Below are 13,902 nucleotides of genomic sequence, written 5' to 3' on the forward strand. Positions count from 1 at the left end.
CACGTACGTATACGATAACCAAATGAATTATGTATGTTCGTAATGTCAAATGTAATATATTATATTGTATAAAATAAATTAACATGTATGGAAGATATTAAAGTATTATTACTTTCATACGTATCTCATTATGATAACTATTGATTTTGTTTCTTTTACGCATGTACCATTTTCTCAATATGTTTTTCCAACAAAAGAGTATATAATTTTAAAATTAAATGAAGTTTTCTACAAAATGCAGTAATGAAAACAACAATTTGGTATTTTTATATCAAATATGTCAGTCACGAATTAATGTTATGTTAATATGATAATTAAAATATCAACAAAAGTGTAATATTTATGGAAAAATATCAATTGGCGTTCCCTCATGTAAAAGTATTGATAAAAACGTAATATGTTTTTTTCAAAAGTATAAATATAAATGATCTTTCAATTCGTATTTTATATGGAACAGCAATTTTAATCTCTTTAGATTATGTCGAGAATCGCTTGAGAACAAAGTTGCTGTTTACATTGTCAGTTTTTAAAGCAAATGTGTTACTTAATATAAGAAAGAAGCAATATTTATTTTTCAATTTGTATGTATATTGAAAACTAATAAAATATTAATTAATTGCAATTACAGTCTGTCGATAACAAATAAAATATACTGCATAAGGCGGACTGCACAATGTCTAAAGTTGAGATTATCTTGAAAATCATAAGAAAACTTATTCAGCTATATATTTTCTTTTCCATTTCACTTCTGTTGTATAAACAAACGGAAAAAAGTAGATTTTGTGCATATTCGTCCCATGCAGACTAACACATCACAACGTAGGCGTGGTTTCAGGTATTGCGTTGAGTGGGTGTACCCAAGATGCAATAATATTGTTTTATTTACTTCTGTAAAATATATACAATATTTCATTCGATTCATTATCACGCCTTGGTCTTGTTTTACGATAATGCGCAAGATTTTTTCAATAGAAAACTTATATTATTTTAATGATATATACATACCTATGGCAAAGGCTTCTTGGGGGTTGTGTTGATCTGTGGTTTTCACTAAAATGAATAGAAAAAAATGTCATCTCTTATAACACTGCCAAATTAGGTAAATAAAGAATGATAATATCGAAAATTATGTCGTATTTTTATTTACATAGTGTTAGCCTAATTCCTCATATTTCTTTTAATTTCAACAATATAATATATATAATAATATAAACAATATATATATACATATATATATATATATATATATATATATATATATATATATATATATATATATATATATATATATATATATATATATATATATATATATATATATATATATATATATATATATATATATATATATATATATATATATATATATATATATATATATATATATATATATATATATATATATATATATATATATATATATATATATATATATATATATATATATATATATATATATATATATATATATATATATATATATATATATATATATATATATATATATATATATATATATATATATATATATATATATATATATTTATATACATATATATATATATATATATATATATATATATATATATATATATATATATATATATATATATATATATATATATATTTATAATGTTAATAATAATGTGATTTTCATGAACTGTTATCTCTGAGTACTGAACAAATAAATTTACTTACTGAATTTAATGTGAGACACATGATATAATCAAATGTTCCGGAAAAAAAACTCTTTATTATTTGGAATAGTCTGAAAAATCTACGTCAAGGTCAGCGGTCATAATCTTTACTACGTTCTGAAAATGATGTTGCTTTTACCGATTATGAAAATGAAATCTTTGTCAATCAAATAAATATATATTTTTACACATAAAAATGGTAAAAATATATTATTATTTTAAAACCCGGATTTTCGTTTAAAAAAAGTAAGGAAATTTATTCGACATTTGACTATTTGGCGAACAGATGAAATAATAAACTTACAAATCATCTTTAAATAGTATTTATGCAACCGTAATACGAAATGCACGTGTTGGGAGACCTCACACCCCCTAGCGGAGTGGAATGAACTCATCCTTAGCACCTCCCAGATGCAGCTGAACCACATCACGTATCTCTTCTTTCCTTACACTCACGGACTCTTTCAACATTAGAGAGAGAAAAGAGAGTTTCACAGGCAAAAAATATTCAACTAGGTTTTAAGATTTTAAGGAAATTGTTTTATTATTTGGCAAATCACGCAATGTTTTCTTCATTATAGGATGATAATTATTACAAAGAGAGATTTTTTACAGTAAATTTATCGATTATGAGATGCGATATTTATAAAAAAGTGTATTCCGTATTTACGTCGCTGATATGTGCGTATATTCATGATCCGAGCTTTTTAAACTGACACTTCATTTTACACGACGATGCTTAAATCGCGTAACAGTTAGATGGAATTCCATTATTTATTGAAGTAATTTCCCTAGTGGAAAATGTTTTGTGAGGGGGTCTCAAGGTTTCAGGAGGGTAGAGTGTTGGTACTTTTCAGGATGGTTTTCAGGCGAGTGAAATGTTGCTACCTTTGGTAGGGTGCGTTGGCTAGACGAAAGGGGTTATTTTGTTGAAATATCGAGAGGTTTTTATCCACAAATAAATCGTTTTATAAAACAACTCATATTGAAAAAATACACGTTTAAAAGAATAATATTTTTTTAAAGTTAATTTCGTAGGATATATATTTATATATAAAAATATATATATATATATATATATATATATATATATATATATATATATATATATATATATATATATATATATATATATATATATATATATATATATATATATATATATATATATATATATATATATATATATATATATATATATATATATATATATATATACATATATATATATATATATATATATATATATATATATATAATATATATATATATATATATTAAGTTTTAATCACAAGATCCAAATGATGTTGATTATATTCCACCTGAACGCATCCAGATGGTACATGGAATATATAAACAATGTTTACTTGATCAATATACTAGATGAATGTGAGCTTATTAGTGCTGCAGTAAAGGTTTTTGGATATAGAAGTGTAATGAATTTGATAAGATACAGGTGACGTAAGTGAAGGAGATCAGGTGAAGAACATTGCTACGAAATGGAAAAAGAAATGGAATAATAGTAAGTAGGAAAAAAGAATACCAGGAATGGCTAGGGCACTCGATGTTGTATAACCAAACTGGTGTAAGTCGGACAGCGCAAATGTCTAAACAAGTTCTTTAAGGGAATATTTGCTATTATAATATAACACAGAACTCATTCCACCGGAGACCACCAGAGATGAGATATCACATGTATGTTCACGCCCGATTTTATTTAAATAATATAGGTTTATCGTTTTTTTTAAAGAATAGATAAATATATTTTTTTAAACTCCATACATTTCAATAACTCTTTTCTTTTCAAAACCATATAATTATTTCGAAGAAAAACTATTTTTCTTTCAATAGAAAAACAGTGTTTTAAGAAAAAATAAATTACGTAAAATGTTACCTGGATCTAGAGATAATTGCGACTTAATTAATACTGGACCTTTAGAAGTACTGATAATTTAGTAGTAGTCTAGGGAAGAAATACACGTTTTAGATAAAATAAAACATGTTTTAATGAGAACAAAAAAATAATATAACGTAATAAAAAATATCATTAAAATTGGTTGTGGTCTCATGGTTCGAATCCACATTCGATTTTTTTTAAACGTGAAATTAATATTTCTGTAAATGTGAATAAAAAATTAAGCATTCGCTTTAAATATTTGTATAAAGTTATTACGTCACAATCCATATGTTTTTTTTACAAAACCACCTAAATCCTCCGAAAGTCTATTGAGTAAGTTAAGGCTGCCATTTTTAAATATGATAAAAAGTATCCCGAAAGGCATTAGGGTTGGATAATGAATGTTCTGATGCAGCGAGATAAAGTCATTGCTTGGCCAAGCGGAAACTAAGGAGAAGGGAAGAAAACTGCTTGGTCAAGAGCTTTCCTTGTCATAAGGCTTAATCAGATAATTAAAACCCACTCACCAAGAAGAATTTAAAGTGATTGTGTTATTATAGCAAAATAAATTTTTGTGAGGATCAAACACTAACATTCTGTAATAATTAAAATAATAAGTGTCTAATTTATAAAATTTATTTATTTAAACTTTACGTACATAAAATAAATAAGAACATTAGCGGGCTTATTGCTACAAAGTAATATCTTCCGACCAACCAAAAACAGACTTATGATATTGGTCAAAACGTTTGATACCTTATATAGCTGTTTGCAATCAGAGGGTAGCTTGAACATTAAAAAACATAAATTACAAATTGATGATAATAAGGAAGGCAAAGAAAAAATGGAGTTTAGGGAAGGAAGTAGAGGGAAAAACTAAGGGATGAGATTTGATGGACAGTTAGAATTCTAATGATAGAAAGTAATGTCTCAGACGTTTCTTAAAAGTTATTAGAGAGGGTGAATATTAATAAATTTACACAGGGCAATTTTAATTTTCCATGCACTTAACAATTTCCATATATTATTAAACTTAATGTCTATAAAGTAATGAGAAGCGGGTCATTGAATAAAAATTCTTTTAAGATTGTTAATAGAATTTTGAAAAATACTGTTCTAGTAATAGAAAATATGTACAATATTATGTTAAATTATCAGTCCCATTTAAAATTAAGGCCTCACTTAAAATTATTGTTTTTTCCCGCACCTCTCGTTTTGAAAACCGTGAATACCTCAAAACTATATTTGTGTTTCTTGAGTTTTGGCTGGAAGTGGCGATACATTGACGATTTCTGAATTAATTGGTAAAAAAATAATTTCAGTAGATGTCTGAAACGAATGTGTCACCGTGTAGTTCTTGATTTCTTCTGTCCCATCCATTATTTCTAAAAGAGATATTTTTTGGATTTTGACAATCTATTTTCGCTCAGGATATCTTTAAATAAATTTCTCATGTATTTTTTTCATCCTTTCGACTGAAGACTTTTAATAAAGATCTTATTTGGAAAAATGGCAGGTGTTTTTTTTTAATTTCTGATAATGAAACAATACATTATTTCAAGGAGTTACATAACATTTTCTAGTTTTTTATCAATATTTTTTTATTATTAAATGTTTAAACTTTCCAAAAAAAAACTTTCAACGAATTTTTAACTACTTTTAAAACTGATATTCGATACACAAAGGTTTCCATCTAGTATTTCTAGCCCATAACTTCATTTAAATGTACGTTTCCGCCGTTACTACGCAAAAATCAGTTTGTTCTATTTTTTTCGAGGTACCTGTATTGGGTACGGGAAAATTTGCAAAAGCCCATTTTTTGCTCGTACGTGGAACGGCCAAAAGGTTAAATTTCAAAAGTTAATTTCAACCAAAATTATGTAACCCAAATATTTCACGATTATCATTTTTTTTAAACGTAGAAATTTTCTATCCCAAACTTTAATTGTGTACAGTGTGGGATACAATTGGTTTTAATATTGTTTACACTAACTTGGATAACAAATGTAACTGAAAATATCAAGCTTAAACTGTCTCTATCGGTAAGCCGCAGATATTAAGGCGAAACATTCATCCCTGATTTGTTTTTCCTTAAGATTTTCAATTTTATACTTGATATATTTGATACAAGTATTTGGTCTGGCTGACGTACTTTTATCGTTGCCGAAGATCCAGCATGCACTGCGCCAACTTTGTCAAATTTATCTGAGTTCTGAATATATTATTTAATGGTTTATGCTTTCAACAATATTTTTTTAGTGACTCTACTTATTGAAAAGCACAATAAAAAGTAAAAATTAAATGATTTTTTTATTCATTTTGATAGGGTTTTTGAAATATGTTGTAGTACTAATGAAAAGTGTGTTTTTTTTAAATCTTTCATTTGCGTATCTTTCATTTTCAACTTAAGAATTTAAAGAGCCTTAAAGTTGCGTGCAATCTAAAAATGTCACACACGTTTACGATAATGTTATGCTTACAAATAATTATTAAAATAAAAATTTACTCTCTGCAATTGACACATTTTCACATTCAAACATTGTTTATTGCTTGGAAATTGAATAAAAATTATCACCAGAGATTTTAACTTTTTAATTTATTATCATACAAGGTCATTCATTTCGCGATTTCAAGATGAAAACGCTGGCATTCGACGCTTGTCGAACTCTCATCGAAGCTGTCATCTGTTATAATATTAGTTAAACGTTTGCCATTTACGATAATGCATCGTTTAACAAACGAACAACTTAAATTATCAAAACTAACTATAAAAGTGGTGATTTAAATGTAGCCACTTTTCGCACATTATACTCGCTGATTATGGTAAATGGAATACTATTAAGTACTTTAAACATCATGCATTTACATCATAATTGGTAGGTGTATTAATAAAAAAATGTTAGACCTAAAAACATAAAGAATGGAATGAATTTATGTAAAGATAAAAACGTATAAATACGTTAAAAATATTATAAGTTTTAGTGGTCTACTGCGATAGAAACTGAGTCGTATTCTGATTAAAATACAGACTAAGTCTAGTCTTGAAATACTGCACTAAATCGCAATGCAGCTTACCTCAAGTAATAAGTGCGCCTTCACATTCGGTCAAAGCTTTCATGTTCTCTTAGACTTGGGTCCACAAATATCCCTCACTGAACTCTTACTACTTATTACCATTTTATTGGCAAAAGTGTCAACAGAGTGGTCGCGACGTTTTCAAAGTGCCCATTTTAAGGTAGTAAGTAAACAGATATCTACCAATGTAAAATTTGCTGGTATGAGTTTTCAAGAAAGAAACGTTGCAGTAGTTTAATGTAAAACACTTGACGGAGCACTGAATTCGAAAATAAGTATAAAAAAGGAATATAAGCGCTAAGAAGCGTTGATGAAAGACTAACTGAAAATAAGCAGAATTCATCTCACCAACAGATGTCTCTAGTGAAGTTCTGGTGATTCAAGAATACTGTTTCGAAATTGGTTCATAAATATAGAACTTCCAAGAATTTGAGTAGTGTGGTTGCCAATAATGGGTAGAATTGGTGAATGTTACACGTATGTAAAGTGATCACTTAAACCAGCCTATGACGGTCGTCAGCCCCGCAAATGCCCAGACTTCCATATTCTTCTTCATCTTTGATGAGATGTCAAAAAATAATATGAAAATTAGCAGCGCGAATTAGATTCCCGCAAATCGCAAAAATATAAATATTTAAAATAATATATATCCTAGACCTGTGTGTAATTTATTTGGATAATGTGTTGTATTTTTGATACCTTTCATGTGTATCTTTTTATTCCATTTGTGGAAATAAAAAAAAATACGTTGAGCCATCGTGGGTTACTCTCTAAAAAATTGAACGAGTCGTTTTACTTTTAGAATCATCAATCAATTTTGATAAGTATTTCAGAAATTTTACTTACAATGCTAAAAAAATATGTGAATGTATAAAAAATTAAATAATTTATGAAAAAAATGATACGGAATTCACTGATTGTCATATTTTATAACTGAAAACGAAAATCAATATTTTTAATAGTGAAAAATAAAATGCAATGATATTAAGCTTATAATAAAATTGAAAATAGTCTCGACTCTAAATCATTTGCTTAAAAAAGTATGTGCATTGAAGTAATATTTTATGATAAATGTGTTTCTTAATTTTTCAACAAATATTGACATACGAGTATTTGTGATTTTTAGTAAATTTTGTTGTTTTCAATAAAAACAAAATTTTAAGAGATAAACGTATGTATGACGTCATAAATTATAAATTTAAAATTAATATTTTAACGGATTTTTTAACAAAATGAAAAAAAAAATTAGTATGCCGTAATATGAAATGCGATAGTAAACTTACTTTAGAGATTTATCATTCGTTTATAAAATAATAAGTGTCTTGAAAAGATATTTTATAATACTTTCGTTTCATAATTTATCAACAAAAAATATTGATAAAATTATCATAAATTTGTGATTTAAAATAAAGAAAAATGATAATTATAAAATTTATAAAGTCGTGATTTCATTAATAAAAAATAAAATCTAATGCGTTTCCTTCACTTAAAAATCAGTTTGAAAAAATCTAATGGAGGCATTTAATGTATTGTAAAACTACAAACTGAAAATCACACGTTCAATTGATATGTAATTCACACGTGCACACGTGAAAAAATATTAAATACTAGGATGACCGCATAGTAGAGAGATGATTGCCCCCGTGACCCTACCAGGAGCGCAGCGAAGGCGAGGAGATCTGGGCTAGTAGGACAGCCAGGGCTGCGCTCGTTGCACTGTGCACCTCCCGCCCGCCAGCGCCAGGCCGCCCCCCGCCGTACGGCCGCCCGCCGCAGCCAGCGCCACCAAACGCACGTGAAAACCAACCATCTCCCGGAGCGACACGCTTAGATGGATATTTCATTAGGCATTTACTTTATATATTTTGGATACTATAAATTGAATATAAGAAAACGATACAGTTAAAAACATATTTCAGATATTGTAAATTGAATATAAGAATAAGATGCAGTTAAAAATATATTTTAGATACTATAAATTGAATATTAGAAAACGATGTATTTACAAAATATATTTTAGATACTATAAATTGAATATTAGAAAACGATGTATTTACAAAATATATTTTAGATACTATAAATTGAATATTAGAAAACGATGTATTTACAAAATATATTTTAGATACTATAAATTGAATATTAGAAAACGATGTATTTACAAAATATATTTTAGATACTATAAATTGAATATTAGAAAACGATGTATTTACAAAATATATTTTAGATACTATAAATTGAATATTAGAAAACGATGTATTTACAAAATATATTTTAGATACTATAAATTGAATATTAGAAAACGATGTATTTACAAAATATATTTTAGATACTATAAATTGAATATTAGAAAACGATGTATTTACAAAACACATTTTAGATACTTTAAATTTAATATGTATTAAATAACGTTGTATGGTAGATGTTCTAATGGTGAGATAAGGAAAAAATGCAAGGCTGAGATAAGCATATCGATAAAATTAAGAATAAGATAAGAAGGTGTGTTAAGATGGTTTGGACATGTGGAACGTATGACTGAGGAAAGAACGGTAAAACAAATTTATGAAGCAAATGTAGTTGGAAAAAGAAGCAGAGGAAGACCGAAGAAAACTTGTCAGAATGAGGTTTGTCAAATACTTGAAAGCGGCCGGGTCAGGAGTCGAAATAGTCGGCGGTATAATATATTATGATGTATGAGGAGATGCATGAATGTGGAAGAGGCGAATTATGTTTGCTAAGACATAGTGGTATGGCGTTCTATTCTCTCTGCCTCTCGCAGCGTGATGGTAAGTTAGTTAAAATATTAAAAAAATTTAAGCAATGCAATAAAGTAAAATTTGTTATTCGTTTACCTTTTTATTATAACATATCTGACCACTGAGCACTTTCGCATAACATGCATTGGTATCTTTAAAATACTATTTCAATTAGAACAACGAATGTATACCATTCTGCCACATAGAAAGTGAATGTCATTATTTTCAGGTTATTGTATTTCATAATAATAAAATAATTCAAATCAATACCACAGTTCTATCTCAAGTCTTGTTTGTTGACCTCTTTGAGTGCCTCTCCTAAATATCTATTATATGTTCTTACTGTGCTTTAGCGGCTGTACGACAGAATTTCAATATTTATGATAGGGTAAGGATAATGTCTCAAATTTAGGATTTTGTCAAGTCAAAACTATTAAGCTTGCAAATGTATGCTAATGGTTTTTATCGAGATTTTAGTGCATATATTTATCTAATATTTATATTTTAGTAAAATTAAAAAAATGTATTACAATGACAAATGAATGCAGTTATACAAAGAAAAGGTATAAGTTTATTTTCTTTTTATTAAAAGTATTGCCTCAAATTTTGGATTTTGTCAGGTTAAAACTATTAAGTGTGCAATATGCATGTTAACGATTTTTATCTAGATTTTAGTGTTTATATTTTTTAAATATTTATATTTAGGCGACGTTTAAAAAATTATATAAAAAAAATGATGAATGAATGCGGTTATCTAAAGGAAAAGTTGGATTCGTCCAAAACTTGATAAGAAAACTTATACATCAATTATGTAAAGAATTATTGTTGTAAGAAAATTAAAATGTACAGTTGGCTTCCATAATGAACAAAATAGCGGAACTGTGTTTGAGGAGGGATATATTTGTGTGTGATTGATCAAAATATCAAATTGTTTTTTTCGTACGTTCTACGGTATGGTTTCCTATCGAGAGTGATGAGTATTTTCAGTGAAAAATTGGTTCCCCCTTCTCGGGATCTCCCTTACCACCCAACTACCCCCTCGCACAGCTGATTGGGTTTTTAGATGCACCGGAAAATAATTATTAACGCTTCCTTTTATCCTCTTAAGGCTCATTAATCTGTGGCACTAGTGGAATATTCTATTAAAATTAAATAGATACATAATTAAGCTATAATTTTTGTATTGAAATTATTTTATTTTACAAAATACATATTTAAATATAAAAAAATAGTTGGTAAATATACAAAAATTTAAAATATAACCTTTCTACCTCTCTAATAAAGTATATACAACTTTTTTTCTTATAAACAAAGTAAATTAAAACAAGGTAAATAAAAAAAAATATATATATATTCCTCGGTATGGAGTTTAGGTTGGGGTGAGTCTTATATGTTTTTTAAATTTAGTTTTAAAGGTTTGATATTTTTTATAGATTTTAAGTTTTCCGGAAGTTAATAAAAGTTTTTTTTACCCACGTACGTATAATGATTTAATGCTGCTGTTGTTATACATCTGCGCAATATTAAATTATTAGGAAATCTATAGTTACGTGAATTTAATTTGAAGTATTATGTATATTTTTAATTAGATTCTGATAAAATAATACAAAATTTGATATTTAAAATTAGTTTAATTTTGGTGGAAAGATATAATTTGAATGTCTTGAGGGGCGATCCGTAATCATTGATATTTGTTACATTGTTATCGAAAAACGCATTAAAAAATATGTATGTACCTAAATATTTATATGTTTTTTATTCATTAAAACTAAATTAAAAGAGTATATATTGCAGAAGTGAAGGAGAAGCATCATTTTTATAAGGCTTTTTACCGACCATATACATAAGAAATTATTATTTTGGCATCAACAACTTCTTATAAGTTTTGGTGAGTAATCGTATTATATGTTTACATCTTGTACTCTCACATGTACGTCAATAAGGCAATTATTTTGGCATCAACAACTGTTTTTCAAGTTTTGGTAAGTAAATCGGATTATATGTTTGCATCTTGTACTCCCACATGTACGTCAATCAGGCTGTAAATTTATGGAGTATAATCCAATTGGTGTAATTGTCTAATCGAGAGCACTAGAAATAATAATGGTGCAACCCATTTCCCGAACGAAGGCCGTTGAACTAAGTTCCGTGTGGAGAAGGCATGACATTCCGCTTGTCACTGGGAATAGGGGATGCCGGGAGCCGGGGGTGCGCTGAAATCCTTTGCTAAATTACGATCTGAGACTCGCTGTTTGCTCTCACGGACCGCCGGGCGCTGAGCTCCAAGCTGTCCAATACTCGTGCAATATATTCAGGTCACGTTTTTACTGAAACTCTAAACTTTCATTTCAAAGGTTAGGTAATCACTGGATTCATTTACCAGAAGAGACAGCTACGCCAAACTGGAAATAAGAATATCGCCTTTACATAAATAAATAAAATCTAACCTTAATTATACAATACCATGAAATAAAAGTATGTTCATATTATATGATACTAAGCCCGGTTCAAAATTTATTAAAGTATTGTATTAATTTGTATCATTTTCATATTTTAACACCATGATATACCATATATATGTGTATATATATATATATATATATATATATATATATATATATATATATATATATATATATATATATATATATAAATATATATATATATATATATATATATATATATATATATATATATATATATATATATGTATATATATATATATATATATATATATATATATATATATATATATATATATATATATATATATATATATATATATATATATATATATATATATATATATATATATATATATATATATATATATATATATATATATATATATACATATAATAAAACAAGTAATTTTCCAGTCGAATCTGTTTTCATTGTAAGATTTCAAAAATAAAAAGATCTTAACTGTACTGAACTTAATTAGTAAACCTAACTTTAAAAAATAATAAAAGAAAACAGTTTATATATATATATATAAATGTATATATATATATATATATATATATATATATATATATATATATATATATATATATATATATATATATATATACATATAATAAAACAAGTAATTTTCCAGTCGAATCTGTTTTCATTGTAAGATTTCAAAAATAAAAAGATCTTAACTGTACTGAACTTAATTAGTAAACCTAACTTTAAAAAATAATAAAAGAAAACAGTTTATTTTGTTGATGGTACACAATGACGACAGCCTTCAATAGACGCTTTTCTAGAGAGCTTGTAACATCACTATATTTTAAACCTGAAGTTAAAAATTCAAAAATATTTCATAAGTCAACGATGACGGATTCATTGTTGACTTCTTCTAACCCTTATCCGCACCCAATAGTGCTTAGGGCACTACATCATATTGGCGCATTGTTATCTTGCTCGTTACTTACACGAAGGCAAGGTGATCCCTCCTGCGCTTCAGGTTCCTGGCTCCAGGGTTGCATTAAATAAATATTGCAGCATAAAATCACTTATATTTATTTTCACCCCCTCCTCATGGGAATCGAGTCCGGGACCTCCAGCGCGGTAGTTAAACACGCTAACCATTACACCATGGCGGTGAGTGGACATTTTTGAATCAGTATAACCATTATGTACAAAACTTTCAAACTTGAAATAAAAAAAAAACGATTTTTAGATTTACGACTTTATTTACATATTTTAATTGTTTGTCTTATTAACTTTGCGTCGAAACTTACGTAGATAGGTACGTTTGTGCTTAATAAAAATATGATTCATTTGAAAAATACAATGCGAAGCCAGTTTTTTTTAAAATCATGTTTATCAGTACCTTTTAGCTAATAGTGTTCTGCAGGAGGGTTACTGTAGATCTGCTTGTTGGCAGTGCAGGACTTGCCAAATAAAATTCGTAAACGTATGTTTTTTTCCCATATTTATGTCATATTGTTAATTATTATTTAGATTTATGAATTTCTATTGTTTCAAATGCTGTGGATCAGAATTTTTCGTATTATTATTTTTATGATTCAAGGTTATTGTTTTATATATGTGTCGCCTACTTTCGAAATCCGCAAGATCCAATTTTATAAGATTTTAAAATATATACACTATCAGAACGCCAATTGTTTTATTGTTTAAATTATTTATATAAGTACTTGAAGACCCTGCTTAAAAATACTTAAAAACAGAGTTGTATTTCAAATTCCGCTATATTCACGGAACTTTCCTTCTGACCCATATCGGCCAATCAGAGAGCAGGGATAGGTGAAAATATAGATGACGTCATTATCGGTTTGTCTCGTATTTTTTTTTATTACTGAAAAATATATTAAAAAAACGGGAAAATTCTCTATTTCATATTATTTTGTAAATATAGACAAATCTTTGAAACATAAATGTTACCCGGAGAATTTTGCATTTTTTGTAAAATCGACTTAATGGATCTGGCAGACTTTGAAAGTAGGCGACACATATGTTTTTGTTATGT

Source organism: Brachycentrus maculatus, unplaced genomic scaffold, assembly GCF_059751285.1.
Source record: "Brachycentrus maculatus isolate JH-2025_06_01 unplaced genomic scaffold, ASM5975128v1 h1tg000514l, whole genome shotgun sequence".
In the NCBI taxonomy this organism is placed as follows: Eukaryota; Metazoa; Arthropoda; class Insecta; order Trichoptera; family Brachycentridae; genus Brachycentrus; species Brachycentrus maculatus.